We start from the raw sequence: 14,023 nt of genomic DNA on the forward strand, positions 1-14,023 counted from the left end.
ATAACCTGGTATTGAATTCCCAAATAATACCGATTATAGTTCGTGTGTATGTAAATGTATAACCTTGTATTGAATCCCAAAACTATACCGTTTATAGTTTGTGTGTATGTATGTGTATGGTTGTGTATTGATCTGAAAACTATATAGTTAAGCTTGTAAGTTGAAAACGTCCCTTATGCTCAGCATAATATAGAATGGATAAAATATCTACATATTTTATAAAAGCATAGAAACGGTATGTTGGTATCGATTGCATTCGTTTTAAGTTTATTGAAATCATTTTTGTAGAAATTTCATAAAATAATTTACGTTTGGCTTGTATTCCCCCCCCCCCTGAAAACATTAAAAACTCGGAAAAATTTAGTGGTATGAACTCACCTGTTGCGAGTGATGCGTATGTAAGATTGGTTGTAGGAAGCTAAGTGTCAAGTGAAGACTCGAGTATACACGGATCCTATTTAGCATATAATGACACATATTTGTATCAAATTAGTGTATAATATAACTAGTTATGATAGGGAATCACCCTAGGGACTAGGAAACACTTGAAACTAAGTATTAGAATCACATATGATTGAATAAGGGAGGTTCACGGCCACACTTAGGTGTGTACGGCCATGGAGTGTACGGCCGTACACTCATGGTAAAACATGATAAAGAGTGTCTTTGAACAATGGGGAAGCTAGTGGGTAGATTGCTGATCAAGAATATGAACTAGGTTCTCACTTTGGATGCCCTTTTTGGGTGTTTTGAGGTATGTATGGCCATACAAGGGTGTACGGTCGTACACACTTTTTGTTCTTGCAAAATGGTCGATTTTTGGGTCTTAAGTCTAAGGGGTTAAAGGGTTCAAGAGTTCTAATGGTTAACTAGCACCTAGCAAGTGTTTAAAGCCTTATATCATGGACTCAACAAGGGTGTACGACCATAGGTAGAGTGTACAATCGTACACTCTTGATGTTCTTGTTAGGAGTGTCGATTTTAAGATGAATAACAAGTGTTTCTATTGGATAACAAGCATCGGAAGCAGTTAGGTACAATTTGGAAGCTTGATTGAGGGTTTATCGCCACCAAGAACTAGTATGTGTTCTTGGTGAAAGATGAAGATCTAACAAAAGATGAAATTTATGGAATGAAACATGGATTCATCACTAGATAAAGCTATGTAGAAACAAATTAAGGTAGGAAACACTTACATCTTTGGGGATCTAGGTGAGCAACTTGATGAAGCTAGAGAGAGAATCCGAATTCTTGGCTTCGAGAGGTGAAAAAGTGTTGAGAAATGACTGAGTACCACTTATATAGGTGAGAGTGTACAACCATGAGGGGGTGTACGGCCGTTCACCCATGTGCACGGCCGTATACTCCTCCTGAAGGAGTGTTTGGCCTGAAATGCAACTCTATGACTTTGGTAACACATACCGAAACCTCAACCTTGATTTTACTAAGCTTAGGACACTCAAACTGACCCTAAACAATGCTAAAATATAGCATAAATGAGTCTGAATTTGATTGGATTGAATAGTTTATACCAAAGAGAAATTTCGGTTTGTCACGTCATCCCCCCATTAGAGGGAATTTCGTCCCGAAATTCAGACAGTGAATACAAATCATGAACTTGGAAAGTAGATGAGGGTACTTCTGGTTCGTTGAATTCTTCGCGCTCCTAAGTGAATTCAGGTCCTCGCTTGGAATTCCAGCAAACCGTCGCTATCGGGATACGACTTTACTTCATTTATTTGACCTCTCGGTCTATGATATTTACTAGTTCTCCCATGGAGTTAAGGTTCTCGTCTAGTTCGATCTCATCGAGGGGAAATACAAGTGTCTTATCGGACAAACACTTCTTTAGGTTCGACACGTGGGAGACAGAATGTACGCGGCTAAGTTCTCGGGGTAACGAAACTTGTATGCCACGGGACCGATCCTAGCAGGAATCTTGAATGGACCTATGTATCTCGGATTTAGCTTTCCACGCTTTCCAAAGCGTGTCATGCCTTTCCTGGGTGAGACCTTCAAAAGAACCAGGTCACTAACATGGAACTCCAAAGGTTTTCGTTTCTTATCAGCACGCCTCTTTTTTCTATCTCTTGAATATGGATTCATGTTAATCTCTAAGTTTATACTCGACACATCGGATGAGTGGTAGCTCTGGAGGGTTTGCTGGGCATACTTCGGAAGGGTTTCGGAGGGTAAGGTACTCTTCGCATTTGTACTTCGGGGTCGAGAATATGAGAAGGGCGATTCTAAGATCTATGTCGGCTTGTCGTTACGAATGACGAGGGTTTCGTGAATTTTACGGTCAAGGCGTTGGAAAAGTATGAACTTAGTATGGTGAGGACCACGCCTATCCCTGACGAATGATGATAACAGACTCTTTACAGAGAGAAAATTTAGGCCGATTTGAAAGAAACGATTGCTATACGACGGTGTATCTTTAGTGTGTTCAACAATGTACTCTGTGTAAACGTTCTAGTGTTTTCTGTTTTATCTTTGACGTTACCACACTCACACTTGTACCGCGATGAGCGAGTACGAACAGTGCAAGTGTTTTGATAACTAGTGAAGATACTTTATATCATGATTCTTATCGGTACCTCTATGATCGCTTGGTATATACAGATTATGTATAATTAAGATGAATAAGACAGTCGAATGAGTCACTCTGGCCTAAATCCACAACCAGACAAGGAATAGGGATTAAGGCGGAATCACTCACTCTATGTCTGCAACATCTCAGCTATACACAACCCTGATGTATAAACTAAGCCATCATAGCTTCCCTGAACGGATCTTTAGTTTTCTTATGGATGTCGCGATTTATTCGGATGGGTGTGTTATTTATAATTACTTTTCAATTTTCCCAAATTTTAATACTAATATAGATTAAGTCTTTAAAGAAGTTTTATTTAGAAGACTTACTAAAATCTCAAAAGGGAGGAGCGGGGGGGGGGGAGATTTTTCGCCATTTTTAGTCCTTAGACAATTTCTTTTGAAATATCAAGATTTTCCACAACTGTAACAAACCTGACTCACTTTTACGCCAAGAACTTGGCTGATTGACCGTGCCGGTGCCCTGCAGAAACGTGTGGTGTGTCCTCGTCTGTGGCAGTTATTACATAGCAATGTGCGGCACCTTCCTACATGATGGAAGTTTCATCTCTTGCACTCTGGTAGATTTCCAGCGTATTTTCGTACTAGCATTGGTACTGGAGTGGCAGATGTCGTGGCTGTAGAAGTTGTCACAGGTTGTTGTCTCTTGGCAAGTTTTTGAGATAACTTGCGCTCCTTTTTGTTCCAGAATTTTTGCTTATTACTCTTAGGTTTATGAGTTGGGGTATCATCATGGCTAGGCCCTTTTCGGTTACCTTGTGCGTTGCTACGGTTTGAAGTGTTAAAACTATTTCCAGTCTCATTTGGGTTGTTGGTGTTGAATTGTGCCATGACAGCTGTTACGGCGGCTGTGACGGTGGACTGAAATGTAGCGAAGTCCATCTGTAGCAATGGTGTCTAGCCAGTTGGTGGGTTACCTCCTTGTGAAGACCTGGTTCTGTGGCATGACGAGAAACGATCTTGTGAGTAACGATGATCATTGGTAGTTGTATTTCACGAATTTATATACTTATAAATTTCACTCCTTGGAAGGCTACCCTGAATGGTTCTGATAATCTTCCTGAGGTGTATTCTATGGAAGTGGGTATTGCACGAGTGTTAATTAAGCTAAGTTATACTGGCTTTCCGAGAGTGTTATAATCTGACTCCTATAGTGTCCTGATAATTATCATAAAAGGAGTCTATATGAAATAAACTTTTGGATTCGAAGTGGCGATTCTTGAATGAATTTCTGACGAGATGTTTGTAAGGTGGCATATTGCTGTCAAAAGGTTTAAAAGACGAACGAGGGTAAGTCCTTAGATGTTATGAATCGAGTGTATTCTGAATCGAAGTTATCTTAGTTCTGAGTGTTTCATGTTCTGACATTTGAATCAATCCATAACAGAGGTCTACGCAACATAGACTTCTGAACTTGGTAGTGACTGCCCTCTTAATGAAGTTATGGAATCTGGTTTACTGTTACTTAACTGATATGATAAAGGCAGTAAGCCTGACACATAGTGTGACCAGTGTAATCACTAACTCACTAGATCACATTAGTTAGTTACTTATTAGTATGACGTATATGGTGTTCTACCACCTTGCGTGCCTCGGGAGGGGTTTCTGTCCTAGTTATGGTGGTCCTGAACTAAGCTGGGAGGGTTTGTTGTCTCTGAACTTTCCTAGTTTCTCCTATTCACTATAGTTCATGCCTCAGGTTCTACCACAGATCTCCATCACCTCCCTATAGAATATTTGCCTTCTCGTATGATTCCTCCTCGGAATCCACTTTACGAACCCTATCTTATTCCTTATTGACTTCTCAGTCGGTGGTTGGAGTGGCTATCTATATCTAGGTTGTTCGTGCGAGAATGGGGATGTCTAAAGAATCCTATGAGATTAGGTAGAACATTTCTTATGTATTTATTGATGATCTAAACTGGGTCCTTCTATAGTCAAGCAGTGCATGTAAGCTGTATATAACCAAGATCAAATAGACTTTCGAATAGGTGATCCTACTCCAAAACCACAACCAAACAAGGAACAGATAGTAGAGCGTAGATCACCAATTCTGAGTCTATAAGATCCCAATTATATATAACCCAGGAAGCAGACACCTCACAACTATAGACCTGCCAGTAAAGGTCTTTTAGTTCTCATTCAAGTTTGTTATAGTGACTAAAATACTCCTATAGTATTTTAATTTGGTATGTTCTGTTCTATCGATCTCTTAATGTATATAGTTTGGTAAGTTTTAGGCTTGCTGCAACATCACAGTCCCTCCTAGACACATGTTGGTCATGTCTCAAATAAATATAGTTGATCATGCTATATCGATCCCAGACATGATTACATAACTATCCAGGTTTAACCGCAGTGTTCAACATCCAAATACTTTTGTTTTGTTCTACTTATGATACTGATTCTGGTACTTACGGATACTTGTATACTCTTTATAAAATACTTATATTTTAGAAGTATACTTTTAGTTTAGAACACTTCGGCCCCTTAGTGTTTATAGTTGTATACCATGTAAGGTTCGGTATACTTAGTTCACTATAAACAATAGCTCTGATACCAATCTGTCACACCCCAAAACCGGAACGGCGGAAACGTTCGGGGGCGGATGACGTCATGTATAGTATCACAACAATTGCATCATAGTAATCAAAGTAAACACAACCATTACATTGAATATATATATATATATATATATATATATATATATATATATATATATATATATATATATATAATAAGTGTTTACATCAGTTTGCTTTATATTTTTATACGTCCGAAAGTATAACAAAAGTAAAAGACGAGACTCTATAGGCTCCGTCTTCTCAAAAGTTAGTCGAGGTACCTGTCTAATGATTTCCTGAGAATACAAGCAGTTTTGAAAAGAGTGTCAGCATAAAGCTGGTGAGTTCATAAGCATGTTTTTGTAATAAAAAAACTGTTAATGAATCAGTGAAAATGTTTGTATGTTTCCAACAAAATCCAATATTTTCTAACATGTGATTTTGTTATAAGGTTCTGTAAGTGTTTGTTTGAATGTTTATTTAACACCAGATTAATTGTATAACACTAATTTGAACGTAAAAATCCCTTTTTGTAAGAAGACCTTGGCTATCACCACTATGAATAAAATGTTCTGTTTGAAAACCCTGGTTATTACCAGTATGTATAGTAGTTTTATTTCTCGTAAAGAAAACATGTATTTATCCATACTTATGCTAAATAATCATCGTTCATGTAAAGTATATTACTACTTAAACATATCGTTGTTATCTATTTGTGAGTGTTATGACCATACTAGACATGATATGGCACGAATCGGGCACCAATATCCTTTATGACTTTGTCACCCATAGACCTGTCGGTCCTACTATAGCTAGTAGCAAGGTGCGGGATTGTCAGTCCCGTATAGATCTATACACAAACTCACGCTCTCCCTCGGGGAGATTCTGGATCATAAGGGTAGTCTTCCAGTAGTACATGTAATTGTACCTAAAGACGTGTCTCTCAAACTAGATTAACGACATTACAAGTAATAATACGTGAAAACCTTTTTATAAATATTTATTCATAAAAGATGTGTGTATATGTATATGTATGACCATATATTGAATTCCCAAACTATACCGTTTATAATTTGTGTGTATGTATATTTATAACCTTGCATTGAATTCCCAAACTATACTGTTTATAGTTTGTGTGTATGTATACGTATAACCTTGTATTGAATTCCCAAACTATACCGTTTATAGTTCGGGTGTATGTATATGTATAACCTTGTAGTGAATCCCCAAAATATATCGTTTATATTTTGTGTATATGTATGTGTATAATCATGTATTGATCTGAAAACTCTGTGGTTAAGCTTGTAAGTTGAAAACGTCCCTTATGCTCAGCATAATAAAGAAGGGATAAAATATCTACATATTTTATAAAAGTATAGAAACGGTATGTTGGTTTTAAGTTTATTGAAATCCTTTTTGTATAAATTTCATAAAATCATTTATGTTTGGCTTGTATTCCCCCCCCCCCCCCCCCCCCCCTGAAAACATTAAAAACTCGGAAAAATGTAGGGGTATGAACTCACCTGTTGCGAGTGATGCGTATGTAAGATTGGTTGTAGGAAGCTAAGTGTCAAGTGAAGACTCGAGTATACACAGATCCTATTTAGCATATAATGACACATATTTGTATCAAATTAGTGTATAATACAACTAGTTATGATAGGGAATCACCCTAGGGACTAGGAAACACTTGAAACTAAGTGTTAGAATCACATATGATTGAATAAGTGAGGTTCACGACCACACTTAGGTGTGTACGACCATGGGTTTACGGCCATGGAGTGTACGGCCGTACAATCATGGTAAACCATGATAAAGTGTCTTTGAATAATGGGGAATCTAGTGGGTTGATTGCTCATCAAGAATATGAACTAGGTTCTCACTTTAGAGGCCCTTTTGGGGTGTTTTGAGGTGTGTACGGCCATACAAGGGTGTACGGCCGTACAATCCTTTTTTCTTGCAAAATGGTCGATTTTTGGGTCTTAAGTCAAAGGGGTTCAAGGGTTCAAGAGTTCTAATGGTTAACTAGCACCTAGAAAGTGTTTAAAGCCTTATATCATGGACTGAACAAGGGTGTACGACCATAGGTAGAGTATACGGCCGTACACTCTTGATGATCTTTCTAGGAGTGTCAATTTTAAGATGAATAACAAGTGTTTCTAGTGGATAACAAGCATAGGAAGCAGTTACTCACAATTTGGAAGTTTTATTGAGGGTTTATGGCCACCAAGAACTAGTGTGTGTTCTTGGTGAGAGATGAAGGTCTAACAAAAGATGATATTTATGGAATGAAACATGGATTCATCACTAGATAAAGCTATGTAGCAATAAATTAAGGTAGGAAACACTTACATCTTTGGGGATCTAGGTGAGCAACTTGATGAAGCTAGAGAGAGAATCCAAATTCTTGGCTTGGAGAGGTGAAAAAGTGTTGAGAATCGACTGATTACCACTTATATAGGTGAGAGTGTACGGCCATGAGGGGGTGTACGACCGTACACCCATGTGTACGGCCGTACACTCCTCCTGAAGGAATGTTTGGCCCGAAATGCAACTCTGTGACTTTGGTAACACATCCCTAAACCTCAACCTTGATTTTACTAAGCTTAGGACACTCAAACAGACTCCAAAGAGAAATTTCGGGTTGTCACAAGATCTAACTCCTCTTTCTATTTTTTGTGACAATGGGTCAGCTATAAAACTTGTTCATAATCCAGTGTTTCATGAAAAAAGAAAAACATTTTGATGTGGAAACTCATTTTATAAGAGATAGAGTGTCTAAAGGTGTTGTTAAAATTCATAAAGTAAGTTCAGATTTTAATCTGGCAGATATTTTTACTAAGCCTTTGGGAGTTGTTCAACATGAATGGATTTGTAAAAGTTTAGGGTTTTTTGATCCTTTTCAGAATAAGTGTTGAACTAGTTTTGAATTATAAGTTTGCGGAGGGGTGTTGAATTATAAAGATTTAATGTTACAAACTTATAATTCATTGCGGAGGCCTTTTGAAAATCCGAGTTTTGCTTCAAAAAGCAACCACTTTGGCTCTGATACCAATTGTTGAGAGAAAAACTTGAGAAACACACTTGAACAAATGTTAGAACAAGTTTATATTGCGGAAATTAAAGTTAGATAGTTAGATGATTAGTTGCGGAAAGATAAGGAAATATAAAAGACAGCAAGTATTATATCAAGTACACACTTAAGTTGATTCTTAACAAGGAATGAAATCAGACCAAGTTACTAAGTGAGATCAAACTTAGTGATTAATTCTAGAAAAGACTTGCTCTTGAAGAGAGATTACGAGTTACGATTATATTTTGGTGATGAGGTAGTAGAGAGAAAGACGAGTGATAAGATTCAAGATGCGTAAGAGAGGTTTTTTCATTGAGAAATAGAGAACTCTATTTATAGAGTCTTGAAGATTACATACAGCCTAATCTGTTTGAGTTTCCACATAGGGCACTATGGATAAAAGAAAGTACTTATACAAGGAACAGATAAAAGACTGAGTCTAAGAACTGATGACAATGACTGCGGTTGCTGATCTGACTGCGGGGTGAGATTGACTGCGGTTCCATAAGCAACTTCGGATCTCTTTTAAGTTTAAGAGGGTTACTTTTAATGTTTCAACAATTTCCCCCTAAGTGACCTCTTCAACTTTTCTTCAAGTGTTGAGCTTGAGGAACTTGATAAGAATCCACCAGAACTTCCTGACTTCCTTAAGCCATGCAATCCTCCTTGATATCTCAAACTTCACTTTAGTAGTCGTATGTTTGGATTTGTTGACTGCGGCCTGAATAACTTCCAACTGCTTTCGGGTCATACGATTCATGGCAGTCATCGGGATGAAGTATTTAGTTTCATCATTTAATCGTTTGAAGATGACTCCAAGATCTGGGAAGTTGGTTGCTCCAATGGATCGTTCTTGAAAGCCTTCAGTCAGGACCGGAGCTGGTTCAAGAGGATGAAGATTGAATTTTTGAGCAAGGGCAAGGTGGATATCAGCATCGATCTTTGCGAAGTCACACACAGTCTCTTTGAGAAAGGTACATGCCCTTTCATAAGCGATCTTCATCCTTGGGTGTTTTTCGGACTTATTCTGAAATACCTTTGCAATCAGGATGATTTCTTCCGGGTTCATGCAAGGGAAGTCAGCTTGGGTTCGGACATAGTCTGAGCTTCTTCTGGCAAGAGTGTACTGGATGAATTCTGCCTTCATGAAATTTCGAGGCTTGTAATTCTTGACTGCGGAGGGTCTGTCATTTGACCAGATTTTCTCTATAGAAGACCCATGTTTGACATGAAAATTGTTGAGCCTCTCAAATTCTAAGGGTAACCTCTTATCATCGGGGATACTGCGGTCAAAGGATTCAAACACAGTGAAGTATTTTGCGTTGGGAGAGATAGGAATGTCCCAATAACCGTCAGTAGGGGGTTCTGCGTATGTGAGGTAGGGCTTGTAGTCGTCATCCTATAATCTTCTGTGCGGATTGACCCATGAGTTGATGAGAGATTCATCCATTGTAATATCAACTCGATTTTCCCTCCAGATCATCTCAACGAATTTAGCTGATCTCCAGTCCACTTTCTTTTGTTTGGTTGTTGGGGAGTCGTTTGAGTGATCTCATGACATGTGGGAAGCTAAGTTTTTGAAATGAGGGGGAGTCTCGGGTCTTTTAGGAGAAAAATGAAGTTTTTGAGTTGGTGAATGTGGTGGAGATTGCGGTAGAGTTTGAATTGGTGGTTGTTGCGGTGGAGATTGATTACTTGGACTCATGTGAGGAGAAGGTTGAGGAGTAGGAACTTTTTCATTGATGACGGGAGAGGAATGCTGATGAGAGATTTGAAACGAGCTTTAGTTTTCACTTCCCCCTCTTGAGGGAGGAGCCACTGATACTTCCTCAAGCCATTGCTTAAGTCCATCAATTTTACCACAGACTTGGTCAAACTGAGCTTTTAGAGCATCCGCAAGCTGTTGGTTGTTTGGGATTTCGGGGTTGAAGAGCAGACGGTGAATCTCCTTCGTGAGTTGCAGGATTTCGGGACCGTGAAAGTTTGAGGATAGTGACCTGCGGAGATTGTTGATAGTTGACTGTAGAACAGAGATTGCGGATTCATACGCATTGTGCGTTTCTTCAACAACTTTCTGAGACTGAGCAGACTGGTCCTTATTGATGGTCAGAAGATTCGACTTGATGGAGGATACTTTAGAAATAAGTTGTTCAACAATGGAGATGAAGTGTTGATGATCAGCTTTGCGGTTGTTGTGTAGGGCCTGGATCCCCATTTCCACTTTAAGGGAGATGTGTTCTGCAGCAAGACACTCTCTGCCTTCCACTCTTTCGATGCGGTCGATGAGAGACTGCGGGCCAGATGATTCCTCAGATTGTGGTTGGGAAGATTTGACTGCAGCCAGAATCTGATCTACTTTGTTTTGTAGAGACAGAAATTCTTTTCTCGAGACAGCTTGCTTCTTTTTCTTCTTTTTTCTCTTGGGCTTAGAAGTGGAATGTTGAGATCCGTTGGACTCTTCCTCTTCATCCAAAATCATCATGACATCATCGGATCGGTCCGGTTGATTGACTTCGTTTAAATCGACGTCATCCAAGCCAAAAGTTGGAGCTGAACTGACTTCGATGGCAGTTCCATCCTCTTGAGAGTTGTTATCAGCAGTGGTTGGAGGGGGCTTGGATGTACTTGCACCAACTGGATTGGCCTGAGCTTTGCGGATTTTCTCGGCCATTCGTCCATCCGGCCCTGGACTTTGAGGATTGTGGCAACCGTATTGGCATTGCTGATGGCGTTGGCCCAATATTTGGCTGCGGTTTCAATCTCCTACTACTTATGTTGAAGTTTCTTGGTTTCTTGATCCTTTCTTGCTTGAAACTCCCTACGGAAAGCGTCATACTTTTGAATGTCGGATTCTGAGACTGGAGTGTAATGCCTCCAAGAATCATTTGATTCATCACCGTCAAATCCTTGAAAACGCACCGAGGTGTCCCTCGGGTTCACAGATCCTTGCACATTTGTGCTCACTGTGCCTAAACCACATGGATTTGATGTAAGTAGAGTAGGATTTCCGGAGCTTCCTCGGTCTCCTTGACCCGTGGTCAAGTTTGGCCTCGGCTCCGTTCTGGCATGGGCTGCAGAATCGCCCTGCGGTTGGGTAGGTGTTTGGAGTGTTTGGATTATAGAGTCTAAAATGGAGCGCAACTCCGATTCTTGAAAGAAATGTAGTCTTGAAGCCTTGGAGACCTTAGGGCGAGAAGAACCAATTAGATCCTCTTGGGATCTAGTTGGGGGTGAGTCTCCACGTTGAGATGAAACTAGCACACTTTCTGTGTTAGAGTGGCTGGAGAGGGTAGTAGCGAATGGGTCTGCGGGGACCCCAAGGACTACCGGAGTCTTTTGAGAGACTTCGGTATCAGTCCGGTCATGCATTTGTCTAGTGGATTTGGTTTTCCTTTTCTTGAGAATGGAAATAGGAGCAGAGACAGGATCAGAATCATCAGAAGACTGATTGGATTGAGAGTTACTTTCTGATGATACAACTTGTTGGATTTTTCGTTTCTTTGAGGGTTCTGTTTCCTTGGGAGCTTTGGCTTTCTTGGACGCTTTGTGTTTCCTGCGGGTTTTATCCGTAGAAAGTGTTCTTCCTTTGCTGCGGGGGCCTTTCTTTGGAGAAACTAGTTGCTTAAGCCTTGAGGCATTGGATAGAGTAGTAGAAGATGGGACAGCGGATTGCTCTAGTTGATTGGGTGCGGTTGAGACTAATATGTTTTGACTTGGGAGAGGCGGGGTAGAAGGTATGGGTCAATACCTTCCGTAGCCTCGATATGGTCCGTGACAATTTGGGTCTCAAGTCCCACCGTAGTCAGAATGTGGATGGGTAAACATCTGATTGGTCCAAAAATAGATTGATCTTTAGAAGGAGTGTACCTTTTGAGATCGCGGGGGATGAAAAAGTTGATTTCGTTGCCCATACTGATCTTGGCGTCTGAATGAAGGTCTGAGATGCAGAGAACCCAAAACCTTGCAAAGGTAAGCTCGGTTGGGTTTTCCTTTGGGTTCTCCTTAGGGATGTACTGAAGAAAATCATCCCAAAGAATTTGACCGTAGTTGACATTGTGGCCTGAGAAGATGCTCCATACGAGCTCAAGAAGCTTGAGGCCCATGTTGTCGATGCCTCCGGTTCGTCCTGAAAGGCTGCGGATCACATAGTGGCACACAAACTGCCATACCGCAGGCAGTTGATTCTTCTTGAACTCTCCTATGGCCTTAATTTGCTTCTGGTATCCCATTTGATACAGGGTGGAGGTGATGTCTGTGACACTAGGTGAGAAGAACTTCGTCGAGGCATGAACCAGTAAGTTGATTGAAGCAAGAAACTTGTCTTTGGTCAGGATGACCAAAGAATCATCTACCAAGTTCAGATGAACTTCTTGAAGGTTGTTGAGAGGATGATATGCAGAAAAGGCGCACTTGAACAATGTGGAGATGGGAACCATGTCAGTGAAAGCGTCGAAAGGTCCAAATAGAGGGTGATTGGAGATGAACTTGATCATGAGGCGAATCGAGTCATTGTATGAAGAGTGATCATCGAAGATTGCCCTAAAATTGCTAGATGCAATGGTAGTCGATTGGTTCCAAGTAGCAGAATCTGAACCGGTGGGTTGAATAGAGGCTGATGCTTTCGATTGTTTCTTGGAGATTCCTGATTTCACCATTTTGAATAAGAGGTTGAAGAACTTGCAGAAAAAGTTTTAGTTGCAAGAGGGAAGAAGATGAAGTTGTTCGCCTTGAGGGATCAGAGAGCGTAAAGCTTTCTTGGGGAAGAAAAAGGTTTTTATAGTGGCGGATTCCAAAAGTTATTGTTTTTACCCTAAAACGTGATTAAGGATAAAAACAAAAATATTAAAAAAAACATTATCTGCCACAAAATTTTTTTAGCGAAAGTTTATTATTTTTTTCATCATTTCAAAAAGATCATTTAATGAAGTGTCAGACTCGACACCCCATGTCTGCTGAATGTGTGGTGAGGGGTGAAAAACCGTTGAATAAAGGTGGAATTTGTAATGGATTTGACGTTTTGGGTAAGTGGAAAAGACAGTTTAAGGAAAATATTTTCTAAAAAGATTTCTTTTATTGGAAACGGATTTATTTTGGCATCATACCTAAAATAGGTTTGACAAAAGGTTTATTTGAAAAGAGAAGCTGAAACAATCATATGCGACAAAACGAATATTTTTGAGAATGTTTTTCTTATTTAATGAAGGATCATTAAATAGAACACATTGTTTCACGGGTTTATGAAGTAGTTGAAAGTTCAATCACTGAGATTGCGGTTTGAATCTTCATTGCGGATTGAGACCTTATTGCGGATCAAGACTTCATTGCGGATGAGTGGTTAGATAAATGCAGTAGGAGAAACTGAGAAGAACACTTGAACACAATCAAAAATAACAATCAATAAGGACCCTTGAAATATAAGTATGATATATAGTTATGGTACATACTGTATATTACGGTACAAGAGATGTACTGCAGTATACAAGATATGCCATGACTATGTAAGATAGATATATTTAGTTAGGACCGCAATTGTGACCAAGAGTGGTCTGCGGTACCTATCAATTCAAGAAGAATTGCGGATCCGGATTCATCATTCCTAACATTTGTAAGAAACTGTTGAGTTTTGTAGAGTCAAGTGCCTTTGTGAATACATCAGCAATCTCTTCATGAGTATGGACAAAAATTAGTTCAATGTTACCTTTCAGGATGTGGTCTTTAATGAAGTGATACCGTAGCTCAATATGATTTGTTTTGGAGTGATGAATAGGATTAT

This window comes from Lactuca virosa, chromosome 1 (genome assembly GCF_052849685.1).
Source record: "Lactuca virosa cultivar CGN04683 chromosome 1, Lactuca_virosa_CGN04683_v6, whole genome shotgun sequence".
Lineage (NCBI taxonomy): Eukaryota > Viridiplantae > Streptophyta > Magnoliopsida > Asterales > Asteraceae > Lactuca > Lactuca virosa.